An 11,841-nucleotide genomic window follows, 5' to 3' on the forward strand; every position below is an offset into this window, starting at 1 on the left:
AGAATCTGAGTTCTACCAAGCCTCCAGACCACGGCCTAAAGTACTCTGGGGCCCTAAATAAACCTGAAAGGCAATCTATGCCACAAGGACTGCAATTCCTTGACAAGGTCTGGTGTTGTGCTAAGTGTGGAGTCAGCAACTTGCAGGGAACATGACCTAGTCAGATACCAGCTGGGAGTAGCCAAGGGAGAGCTCGTGCCAGCCCCCCAACCCCAGGCAGCGCAGTTTGTAGCAAAAACAGAGATTCCTTCCTTCTGCTTGAGGAGAGTAGAGGGGAGAGTAAAGAGGACTTTGTCTTGCAACTTGTATACCAGCTCAGCCACAGCAGAATAGGGCCACAGGCAGAGTCCTGAGGCCCCCATTCCAGGGCCTAGCTACTGGACATTTCTAGACACACCCTCGATGAGAAGGAAACCTGCTGCCTTAAAAGAAAGGACCCAGTCCTGGCAGGATTTGCCAACTGCTGATTAAAGAGCCCTTGGGTCTGAATAATCAGCAGTGATAGGCGGTACTCGCTGTGGGCCTTGGGTGTGACTCAGAGACGTGCTGGCTTTAGGTGTGACTAGCACATTCCCAGCTGTGGTGGCTGTGGTGAGAGACTCATTCTGCTTGAGAAATGGAAAAAGAAGAGTAAAGGAGAAAGAGCTTGGTCACAGTGGGGTAAAACACCAGGTGGGCCCTTTGGGATCCTGATTCCAGGCCTTGGCTCCTGGAGAGTATTTCTGGACTCATCCTGCAACAGAGGGGAGCCCACTGGCCTGAAGGGAGAGCCCAGGCCTGGCAGCATTCACCACAAGCTGGCTGAACAGCCCTTGAGCCTTGAGTGAACATCAGTAGTAGCTAGCAGTACTCTTCATGAAGTAGGGCAGTGGTGGCCACAGAAGGAGGCCCCTCTGCTTATGGAAAGGAGAGAGAAGAGTAGGAAGGACTTTGTCTTGTGGCACGAGTGCCAGTTCATTTTCAATAGAATAGAACATCAGGTAGATTCCCAAGATTCCTGACTCCAGGCCCTGGCTAATGGACAGCATTTCTGGACCCACACATGCTGGTGGACCCAGGAAGAAATTGCCACCCTGAAGGAAAAGGCACTAGCTTGGCTGGCTTTGCCACCTGCTGATTGTAGAGACCTAGGCCCTTGAGCAAACATAGGTGATAGCCAATTAGTGGTTATCATGGACCTTGAGCAAGACCCAGGAACCCAGGGCTGTGCTGGCTGTGCACAACCAAGTACAGAGAGAAAGACTCTGTTTGGGAAATGGAAGAGAAGAGAAGTCTCTGCCTGGTAATTCAGAGAATTCTTGAAGTTCTTATCCAAGACCACCAAGGTGGCACCTCTATGAGTGTGGAAAATTCACAGGACTACTGAGCTTGGAGTGCCCCCTAATGCAGATATGGCTGCAATGACCAATATCTTAGATGACAACATGCAGGTCCCTTCAAATACCCTGAAAGCTTTCTCTTGAACTCCTGACTTCAGGTGATCCACCCATCTTGGCCTCCCAAAGTGCTAGGATTACAGGCATGAGCCACTGCACCCGGCACTCCCTGAAAGCTTTCTCAAGCAGGATGGGTACAAATAAGCACAGACTTCAAAGACTACAATAAATACTTAATTCTTCAATGCCCAGACACCAATAAACAACCACATGCATCAAGCCTATCCAAGAAAACATGACCTCAAAATAAATAAATAAATAAATAAATAAGGCACAAGGCACCATGGACCAATCCTGGAGACACAGAGATATGTGATATGTCACCTTTCAGACAGAATTCAAAATAGCTGTTTTGAGCAACTTCGATGAAATTCAAGATAACACAGTGAAGGAATTCAGAATCTTATCAGATAAATTTAACAAAGAGATTAGAATAATTAAACAGAATCAAACTGAAATTCTGTATTTGAAAAATACAATGGACGTACTGAAGAATGCATCAGAGTCTCAAGAGCAGATTTGATCAGGCAGAATAAATAATTGATGAGCTTGAAGACAGGCTGTTTGAAAACACATAATCAAAGGGGACAAAAGAAAAAGAATAAAAAACAATGAAGCATGCCTACAAGATCTAGAAAACTCCCTCAAAACGGTAAATCTAAGAGTTACTGGCTATAAGGCAAGCTACAGAGAGAGACAGGGCTAGAAAGTTTATCCAAAAAAATAACAGAAAACTTCCCAAACCTAGAGAAAGATATCAAGATTCCAGTACAAGAAGATTATGCAACACCAAGCAGATTTAACTTAAATAAGACTACCTCAAGACATTTAATAATCAAACTCCCAAAGACCAAGGATGAAGAAAGGATTCCAAAACTAGCAAGAGGGGAAACAGCAACAGCAGCAGCAGCAACAACAACAACAACAAATAACAAGGAATGAATTTTCAATACACCTGGCAGTAGACTTCTCAATGGAAATCGTACAGGTGTACAGGCCAGGAGAGAGTGGTATGACATCTATAAAGAGCTAAAAGAAAAAATGTATTTATCTTAGAATAGTATATCCAGAGAAAATGTCCTTCAAACATGAAGGAGAAATAAACACTTTCCCAGACAAACAAAAGCTGAAGGATTTCATCAACACCAGTCCTGTCCTACAAGAAATGCTAAAGGGAGTTCTCCAATATGAAAGAAAAAGACAGTAATAGCAGTGAGAAATTATCTGAAGGCACAAAACTCACTGGTAATAGTACACATAAAAGCATAGAATATTATGATACTGCAATTGTTGTGTGTAGACTATTTATATATTGAATAGAAAGACTAAAAAATAAACCTATCAAAAATAATAACAATAAAGTTGGAAGAATAAGAAGTACAATAAAACATAAATAGAAACAACAGAAAGTTAAAAAGCAGAAGGGAAGCAGGAGAGAAAGCAGAGAAAATTGCCTTCACTAAAAGGAAGAAAGGAAGAAGGAGAAGACCACAAAACAATCAGAAAACAAATAACAAAATGGCAGTAGTGAGTCCTTATTGATTAATAATAACATTGAATGTAAATGGACTAAACTCTCCAATCAAAAGACACAGAGTGGCTGAAGGGATAAAAAAACAAGGCCCAATTATCTGTTCCCTATGGGAAACACAATTTACCTATAAAAAATACATATAGATAGAAAATAAAAGGATGGGAAAATACATTCTATGCAAATGAAAACCAAAATAGAACAGGAGTAGGTATACTTATATTAGACAAAATAAATTTCAAAACAAGAACTACAGAAAGGACAAAAATGTCATTATCTATAGAAAAAGGGGTCCATTTTAGCAAGAGGATATGACAACTATAAATGTATTAATCCAACCCTGGAGTACACAGATATGTAAAGCAAATATTATTAGAGTTAAAGAGATGGATGCTAATACAATAAAGCTGGAGACTTCAACACCCCACTGTAGCATTGGACAGATCATCTAAACAGAAAATCAACCAAGAAACCTTGGACTTAATCTGCACTATATGGACCAAATGGCCCTAATAGATATTTACAAAATGTTTCATCCAACAACTACAGAATATATATTCTTCTCCTTAGCATCTGAATCATTCTCAAGATCAGACCACATGTTAGGCCACAAAACAAGTCTAATAAGTTTTTTTTAAAATACCTGGAATAATATCAAGTATTTGATCACAATGGAGTAAAACTAGAAACTTATAACAACAGAAACTTTGGGACTTTACAAACACATGGAAATTAAATAATATGCTCCTCAATGACCAATGGTCAATGAAGAAATTAAGGAGGAAGTTGAAGAATTTCTTGAAACAAATAAAAATGGAAACACAATGTACCAAAACCTATGGGATACAGCAAAAGCAGTACTAAGAGGAAAGTTTGTAGCAATAAGCATCTACATCAACAAAGTAGAAAATCTTCACATGATCAACCTTACAATTCTTCTTAAGGAAGTAAAAAATCAAGAGCAAACCAAACCCAAAATTAGTACAAGAAAAGAAAAAAAATATCAGAGCTGAAATAAATAAATAAATTTGAAACAAAAAATAAAAGATTAATAAAGAAAAAATTTGGCTTTTTGAAAAGAAAACCAACACACTTAGCCAGACTTACTAACAAAAAAGAGAGAAGTCTCAAATAAATAAATTCAGAGATGAAAAAGGAGACATCATAACAAACAGCATGGAAAATCAAAGGGTCATTAGAGACCACTACAAGCAACTATATGCCAATTAATTGGAAAACCTAGAAAAAAATAAATAAATTTCTAGACACATACAACATACCAAAATTGAAGAAGTTCAAAACCCCCCCCAAAAAAATAAGTAACAAGATTAATGCTGTAATAAAAAGTCTCCCAGCAAGGAAAACCCAGTCACCTCCCCACTCCCACCATCCCCTGTATGGCTTCACTGCTAAATTTTACCAAATAATACCAATGCTATTCAAACTATTCTGAAAGATAGAGAAGGAAATACTCCCAAACTCATTCAATGAGACAAGTATTATTACCCTGAAATCAAAACTAGACAGACACATCAAATAAAGAAAATCACAGGTCAATACCCCTGAGCATTGATGCAAAAATGCTTAACAAAATACTAGCAAACTGAATTTAATAACACATTAAAAAGATCATTCATCATGACCGACTGAGATTTTTCCCAGGGATACAAGGATGTCAACATGCAGAAATCATTGATATGATACATCATATGAGCAGAAGAAAGAACGAAAGCCACAAGATCAATGTAATTTATGCTGAAAACACACTTGATAAAATTCAGCATCCTTTTATGATAAAAAAAAACACTTAAAAACTGGGTATAAAAGACACATACCTCAATGCAACAAAAGCTATATATGACATACCCACAGCTAGTATCATACTGAATGGAGAAAAACTGAAAGGCTTTCCTCTAAGATTGGGAAGATGAGCTTCACCACCTTCACCACTGTTATTCAACATAGTACTGGAGGTACAAGCTAGAGAAATCAGACAAGAAAAAAATAAAGTGCCTTCAAATTGAAAAAGAGGAAATCAAATTATTCTTATTAACAGATAACCTGATCTTATATTTGTAAAAGTCTGAAGACTCCACTTTAGAAAGGCTGCAGAACACAAAATTAACATATAAAAATTAGTAGCATTTCTACATGCCAACAGTAAACAATCTGAAAAAGAAATAAAAAAATAATTACCTTTCCAATAGCTACAAATAAAATAAAACACCTGGAAATAAACTTAACCAAAGAAGTGAGATATTTACAATGAAAACTATAAAATACTAATGAATTAAAATAAAGAGGGTATGAAATAATGCAAAATTATTTCATGTTCATGGATTGGAAGAATGAATATTGTTAAAATGTCCATACTCCCTAAAGCAATCTACAGATTCAGTGCAGTTTGTATCTAAATACCAATGACATCTTTTATGGAAACAGAAAAAGTATCCCAAAATTTTTATGAAATCACCAAAGATCCAGAGCAGCCAAAGTCTTCCTGAGCAAAAAAGAAAAAAAGAAAAACTAAAGGGATCACATTACCTGACTTCTTCAAATTCTACTTTAAAGCTGTAGTAACCAAAACAGCATGGATGGTACTGGCATAAAATTGACACAGACCAATGGAACCAAATTGAGAACCCAGAAACAAATATACATATCTACAGTGAACTCATTTTCAACAAAGTGCCAATAACATATATTGAGGAAAAGACAGTTTCTTCAATAAACAGTGCCAGAAAAATGGAATATTCATATGCAGAAGAACAAAACTAGACCCCTATCTCTTGCCACATACAAAAATCAAATCAAAATGGATTAAGGACTTAAATCAAGCACCCAAACTGTGAAACCATTAAAAGAAAACATTGAAGACATCTTTCAGGACATTGGAGTGGACAAAGATTTCTTGAGTAATATCTGACAACCAAAGGCAACTAAAGCAAAAATGAACAAATGGGATCACATCAACTTAAAAATATTCTGCAACGCAAAGGAAACAATCAACAAAGTAAAAAGACAACCCACAAAATGGCAGAATATATTTGCAAACTATTCTTATGACAAGGGATTAATAACCAAAATGTATAGGGAGCTCAGACAACTCTACAGGAAAAAAATCTAATAATCCAATTTAAAAGTGGGCAAATGAGGTGAATACAGGATTCTCGAAAGCAGATGTAAATGGAAACAGGTATATGGAAAGGCACTCAACATCAGTGATCATCAGAGATGTGCATACTAAACTACAATAAGATGTTGGGCGGGGTGTGGTGGCTCATGCCTGTAATCCCAGCACTTTGGGAGGCAGAGGTGGGTGGATTACCTGAGGTCAGGAGTTTGAGGCCAGCCTGTCCAACATGGTGAAACCCTATCTCCACTAAAAATACCAAAATTAGCCAGGCCTGTTTGCAGGCACTTGTAATCTCAGCACCTTGGGAAGCTGAGGCAGGAGAATCTCTTGAACCCGGGAGGTGGATGTTGTAGTGGGCTGAGATTGCACCACTGCACTTCAGCCTGGGCAACAGGGCAAGACTCTGTCTCAATGAATAAATAAATGAAATGAAATAAGCAACAACGAGATGTATGTCACCCATTTAAAATGTTTTTTTTCCCAAAAGACAGACAATAACAAATCCTACTGAGGATGTAGAGAAAAAGGAACCATTGTATCTCGTTGGTGGGAATGTAAATTAGTACAGCCACTATGGAGAATAGCATGGAAGTTCCTCAAAAAACTAAAAAATAGAGCTACCATATGATCCAGTAATTCCACTGCCTAGGGTATACCGAAAAGAAAGGAAATCAGTAAATTGAACAGATATCTGCTCTCTCATGTTTATTGTAGCACTATTCATAATAGTCAAGATTTAGAAGCAACCTAAGTGTCTATCAACAAGCCAATGGATAAAGAAAATGTGGTACATATTTTTGGAGTACCATTCAGCAATGAAAAAGAATGAAATTTTGTTATTTGTAACAGCATGGATGGAACTGGAAGTCACTATGTTAATTAAGTGAATAAGCCAAGTACAGAAAGACAAACTTTGCATGTTCTCCATTATTTGTGGGAGTTAAAAATTAAAACAATTAAACATATGGCAATAGACAGCAGAATGATGGTTACAAGAAGCTGGGAAGTATAGTTGTGGAGAGAGGGAGTAGGGCTGGTTAGCGGGTTCAAAATATATAGAATAAATAAGATACAGTATTTGATAGTATACCATGGTGGCTACAGTCCACAATTCATTATACATTTAAAATAACTAAAAGTTACAATTGGATTGTTTCTAATACAAAGGAAGGATAAAATGTTTGAGGTGATGGATACCCCAGTTACTCCTAGGTGATTATTATGCATTGCATGCCCGTATCAAAATATCTTATGTACCTCATAAATATATATACCTACTGTGTACCCATGAAAATTAAAAAAAATTAAAATTTATAAAAGCAAGCATAAAAGAACTCTAGGTTAATATTTTTTTCCACAACTTCAATATTGTTTCTTCACTTTCAACATGGGAACCCTATCATTAGCAATCTGATTTTTTTTCTCTTGAAACACTTTGGATTTCATATTTATCCTTGGTATTCTGAAATTATATTAGGATGTGTTTAAATGTGGTTAGTGTTTTTTCTATTCATTCTACCCAGAAACTCTATGGATCTTTTAAATATTTTGAATGAATTGCTTTTATCCTAAATTTCTTCAGTAAGTTTATGGTTTGGGATTGCTATCTATATTTATAATTATCTTTATCAAACAGAATTGTTAGATAATGTTTGTATTGCATTTCATCAGATCAAATGAGAGCTTCTTTTATTGTCACTGAATATAAGTTTTGAATATAGAAACTTGCCTTGGATGTTTGAGAGGAAGCCAGATGGAGAAACCTCCACAATGTACAAATGACTTTTATTTAGGGTCTTGGGGATCCCCATCCCGTCTGTGCGTTATATATTACCTTTTTTTTTTTTTAATGGATTGGAGCTTTCAGTGGGACGGGAGATCATGAGGAATCAGGTGTTCAGAGGAATGTATTGAATAGAGGTGAGGAACTAGGATGTTGAAAAGTAAACAAAGGAGAGAAGGAGAGGAAGAAAGAGGAAGAAAAAGAGAGAGAGAGAACAGGAATATTGCTTCATTCTAAAAATGGGTATTAATAATGGCTGATCAATATTTTGTGCATTTAAAATGGAGAACTCTATAAGCATTTATTGAGTTTATTTGTTCCAGATCTGAGTTGAAGTCCTGGATATCCTTATTAATTTTCTGTCTCGTTGAGTCTAAATCTCGTTATGGGTCTTATGTATCTAGGTATTAAGATCTCTTATTGTTGCATTGATCCTTTTACCACTGTATCTTTGTTGCTTTGAAATCTATGTTATCAAATGTGAGAATTGTAACTCCTGCTTTTTGTTTATTTATTTGTTTTTGCTCTCCATTTGGTTGGTAAATTTTTCTCCAACCCTTTGTTTTGAGTCTTTGTGTATCTTTGGATATACTGTTAGGTTTTGGCTGTATCTTTTGATTGGGGGATTTAGTCAATTTAAATTTAGGGTTACTGCCATTTGATGTTAACTGGCTATTTTATCCATTCGTTGATGTAAATTCTTCTTTATGTTGATGCTCTTTACTTTTTGGTATATTTTTAGAAAGGCTCATACTGGTTGTTCCTTTCTATGTATAATGCTTCTTTCAGAAGTTCTTGTAAAGCAGGCCTGGTGGTAATAAAATCTCTGAGTACTTGCTTGTTCATAAAAGATTTTATTTTTCCTTCAATTCTGAAGCTTAGTTTGGCAGGATATGAGAATCTAGGCTGAAAGTTCTGTTCTTTAAGTATGTTGAATATTGGCCCCCACTCTCTTCTGGCTTGTAGGGTTTCCGCTGAGAGATCTGCTGTAAGTCTAATAGGCTTCCCTTTATGGGTAACCTGGCCTTTCTCTCTGGCTGCCCTTAGTATTTTCGTTTTGTTTCAATCCTGTTGAATCTAATGATTATGTGCCTTGGGGTTGCTCTTCTTGAGGAATATCTTTGTGGTGTTCTCTGTATTACCTGGGGTTGAATAGTGTCCTGCTTTGCTAGATTGGGAAAATTTTCCTGGATAATATCCTGAAAAGTATTTTCCAGCTTGGATTCATTCTCTCCATCACATTCGGGTACACCAATCAAATGTAGATTGGGTCTTTTCACATAGTCCCATATTCCTTGGAGACTTTGCTCATTGCTTTTCATTCTTTTTTCTCTATTCTTGTCTTGTCGTTTTATTTCATTAAGTTGGTCTTCGACCTCTGATATCCTTTCTTCTGCTTGATCCATTCTGCTATTTAAACTTGTGCATATTTCACTAAGTTCTTGTGTTGTATTTTTCAGCTCCGTTAGTTCACTTATATTCCTCTCTATATTGTCTATATTATAATAAAGGGAAAAAACCAGCCTAAGAAGGCTGAGCATACCCAAAATCAGAACCCCTCTCCCTCTACAGGGGATTGCAGTTCCTCATCAGCAACAGAACAAGCCCTGATGGAAAAGGACTGTGTTCCATTATCTGAAGTAGGCTTCAGAAGGTGGATGATAAGAAACTCTGGGAATTAAAAGAACTTGTTCTAACCCAATGTAAAGAAACTAAGAACTTTGAAAAAAGGTTTGACGAAATGCTGAAAAGAATATATATTACCTTGTATGCTGTCCACCCTGGGAGCATCCTGTGTTTCAGAGTGCCCCTCTCTCAAATATGTCCTGCAGACAAAGGGAATCAGTTATTCTCCTTCCTTTCCCACACCTTAATGTGGATGTGAAGGGCCCTAGTTCATCTTCAGCCCCAGCCTCCTACAAGGGACTCTCCTAGGAAAACTCATTCATATCAAACACCCCTCTAGGGTTCATTCTGGAGGAAACACTGCTGGGGTCAATAGCTGCTTATTGAGGATAGAGGGTGGGTCCCAGATTCTTCAAATATAGTCTTTATTTTATTGCTCTGATATCTGGTCCTGGGGCCCTTCTGGCACTTGCTTTGTTTGATCTGAGCTTGATGTTTCTCTGTAGCTTCCTTAGAAAACTGCTATGATGGGTTATCGGCAACGCCTGAGTCCTTCCTCTTGCTCTCCTCCCCGGACAGCATGAGCTTCACCACTTGCTCCACCTTCTCCACCAACTACCAGCCCCTGAGCTCTGTCCAGGCACCCAGTTGGTCAGCAGCATGGCCAGCGTCTATGCAGGCACCTGGGTCTCTGGTTTCCAGATCTCTGCTTCTCACTCCACCAGCTTCTGGGGCAGCATGGCGCTCTGGGGCCTGGCTGTGAGGATGGCTGGGGGTCTGGCAGGAATGGGAGGCATCCAGAACAAGAAGACCATGCAAAGCCTGAAAAACCGCCTGACCTCCTACCTGGACAGAGTGATGAGCCTGGAAACTGAGAACCAGAAGCTGGAGAGCAAAATCCGGGAGCACCTGGAGAAGAAGGGACCCCAGGTCAGAGACTAGAACCATTACTTCAAGACCATCAAGGACCTGAGGGCTCAGATCTTTGCAAGTACTGTGGACAATGCCTGCATCGTTCTGTAGATCGACAATGCCTGTCTTGCTGCTGATGACTTTAGAGTCAAGTATGACACAGAGCTAGCCATGGGCCAGCCTGTGGAGAGCGACATCCATGGGTTCTGAAAGGTCACTGATGATACCAATGTCACTTGGCTGCAGCTGGAGACAGAGATGGAGGTTCTCAAGGAGGAGCTGCTCTTCATGAAGAACCGCAAAGATGAAGTAAAAGGCCTACAAGCCCAGATTGCCAGCTCTGGGTTGACCCCAAATCTCAGAACCCTGCCAAGATCATGGCAGGCATTTGGGCCCAATATGACAAGCTGGCTCGAAAGAATGGAGAGAAGCTGGACAAGTACTGGTCTCAGCAGATTGAGGAGACCACCACAGTGGTACCATACAGTCTGCCGAGGTTAGAGTTGCTGAGATGACACTCACGGAGCTGAGACATGCAGTCCAGTCCTTGAAAATCAACCTAGACTCCATGGGAAATATGAAGACCAGCTTGGAGAACAGCCTGAGGGAGGTGGAGGCCCTCTACGCCTGCAGATGGAGCAGCTCAATGGGATCCTGCTGCACCCAGAGTCAGAGCTGACACAGACCCAGGCAGAGGGACAGCGCCAGGCCCAGGAGTATGAGGCCCTGCTGAACATCAAGGTCAAGCTGGAGGCTGAGATCACCACATACCACCCCCTATAGGAAAATGTTGAGGACTTCAATCTTGGCAATGCCCTGGACAGCAGCAACTCCACGTAAATCAACCAAAAGACCACCACCTGCTGGATAGTGGACAGCAAAGTAGTGTCTGAGACCAACAGCACCAAAGTTCTGAGACATTAAGCCAGCAGAAGGAGGGTACCCTTTGGGGAGCAGGAAGTCAATAAAAAGTACAGAGGTCAAAATTAAAAAAAAAAAAAGGAATAAAGTAAATTGCTGTGATGATGTGGCACATGCTCCTGCTACAGCCTTTATTTTGCAGTTGTCCCTCTTCTGACTTCTCCAGCAAGGTGATTCTATCTGCCCTTTACCTTCCAAGAATCACTCAAAATTTCTGGTCTGAGTTCATCTTTTAAAATCAGGATATATTATGGAATTGTCTATTAAAATATTTGCTATCATTTCAGTGCATTTCAATGGAATTTCTATAATTCCCACAGGCATAAAAGGGGAGCTAGAGCATGTTTTGTTTCATAACTTTCACGAATTGATTACATTGTACTTTAGAGCAAGTGTTCTCTGTTTACATGAGTGACCCCCACAAGAAAGTGATTTTCAGATGGCAGCATGAACATTTTAGCTGTTCCCCACTGCCTGACACAGTTGCCTGTAAGTA

The 11,841-nt window shown here is 39.0% G+C and overlaps 1 pseudogene; it reads left to right on the forward strand.

Annotated features, from left to right (window-relative positions):
- The first annotated feature begins 4,894 nt into the window (after window positions 1-4,894).
- LOC100894487 (keratin, type I cytoskeletal 18 pseudogene) lies at window positions 4,895-10,925 on the forward strand (annotated as a pseudogene).
- The last annotated feature ends 916 nt before the right edge of the window (window positions 10,926-11,841 follow it).

The sequence above is a fragment of the Callithrix jacchus genome, chromosome 6, assembly GCF_049354715.1.
Source record: "Callithrix jacchus isolate 240 chromosome 6, calJac240_pri, whole genome shotgun sequence".
Classification (NCBI taxonomy): domain Eukaryota; kingdom Metazoa; phylum Chordata; class Mammalia; order Primates; family Cebidae; genus Callithrix; species Callithrix jacchus.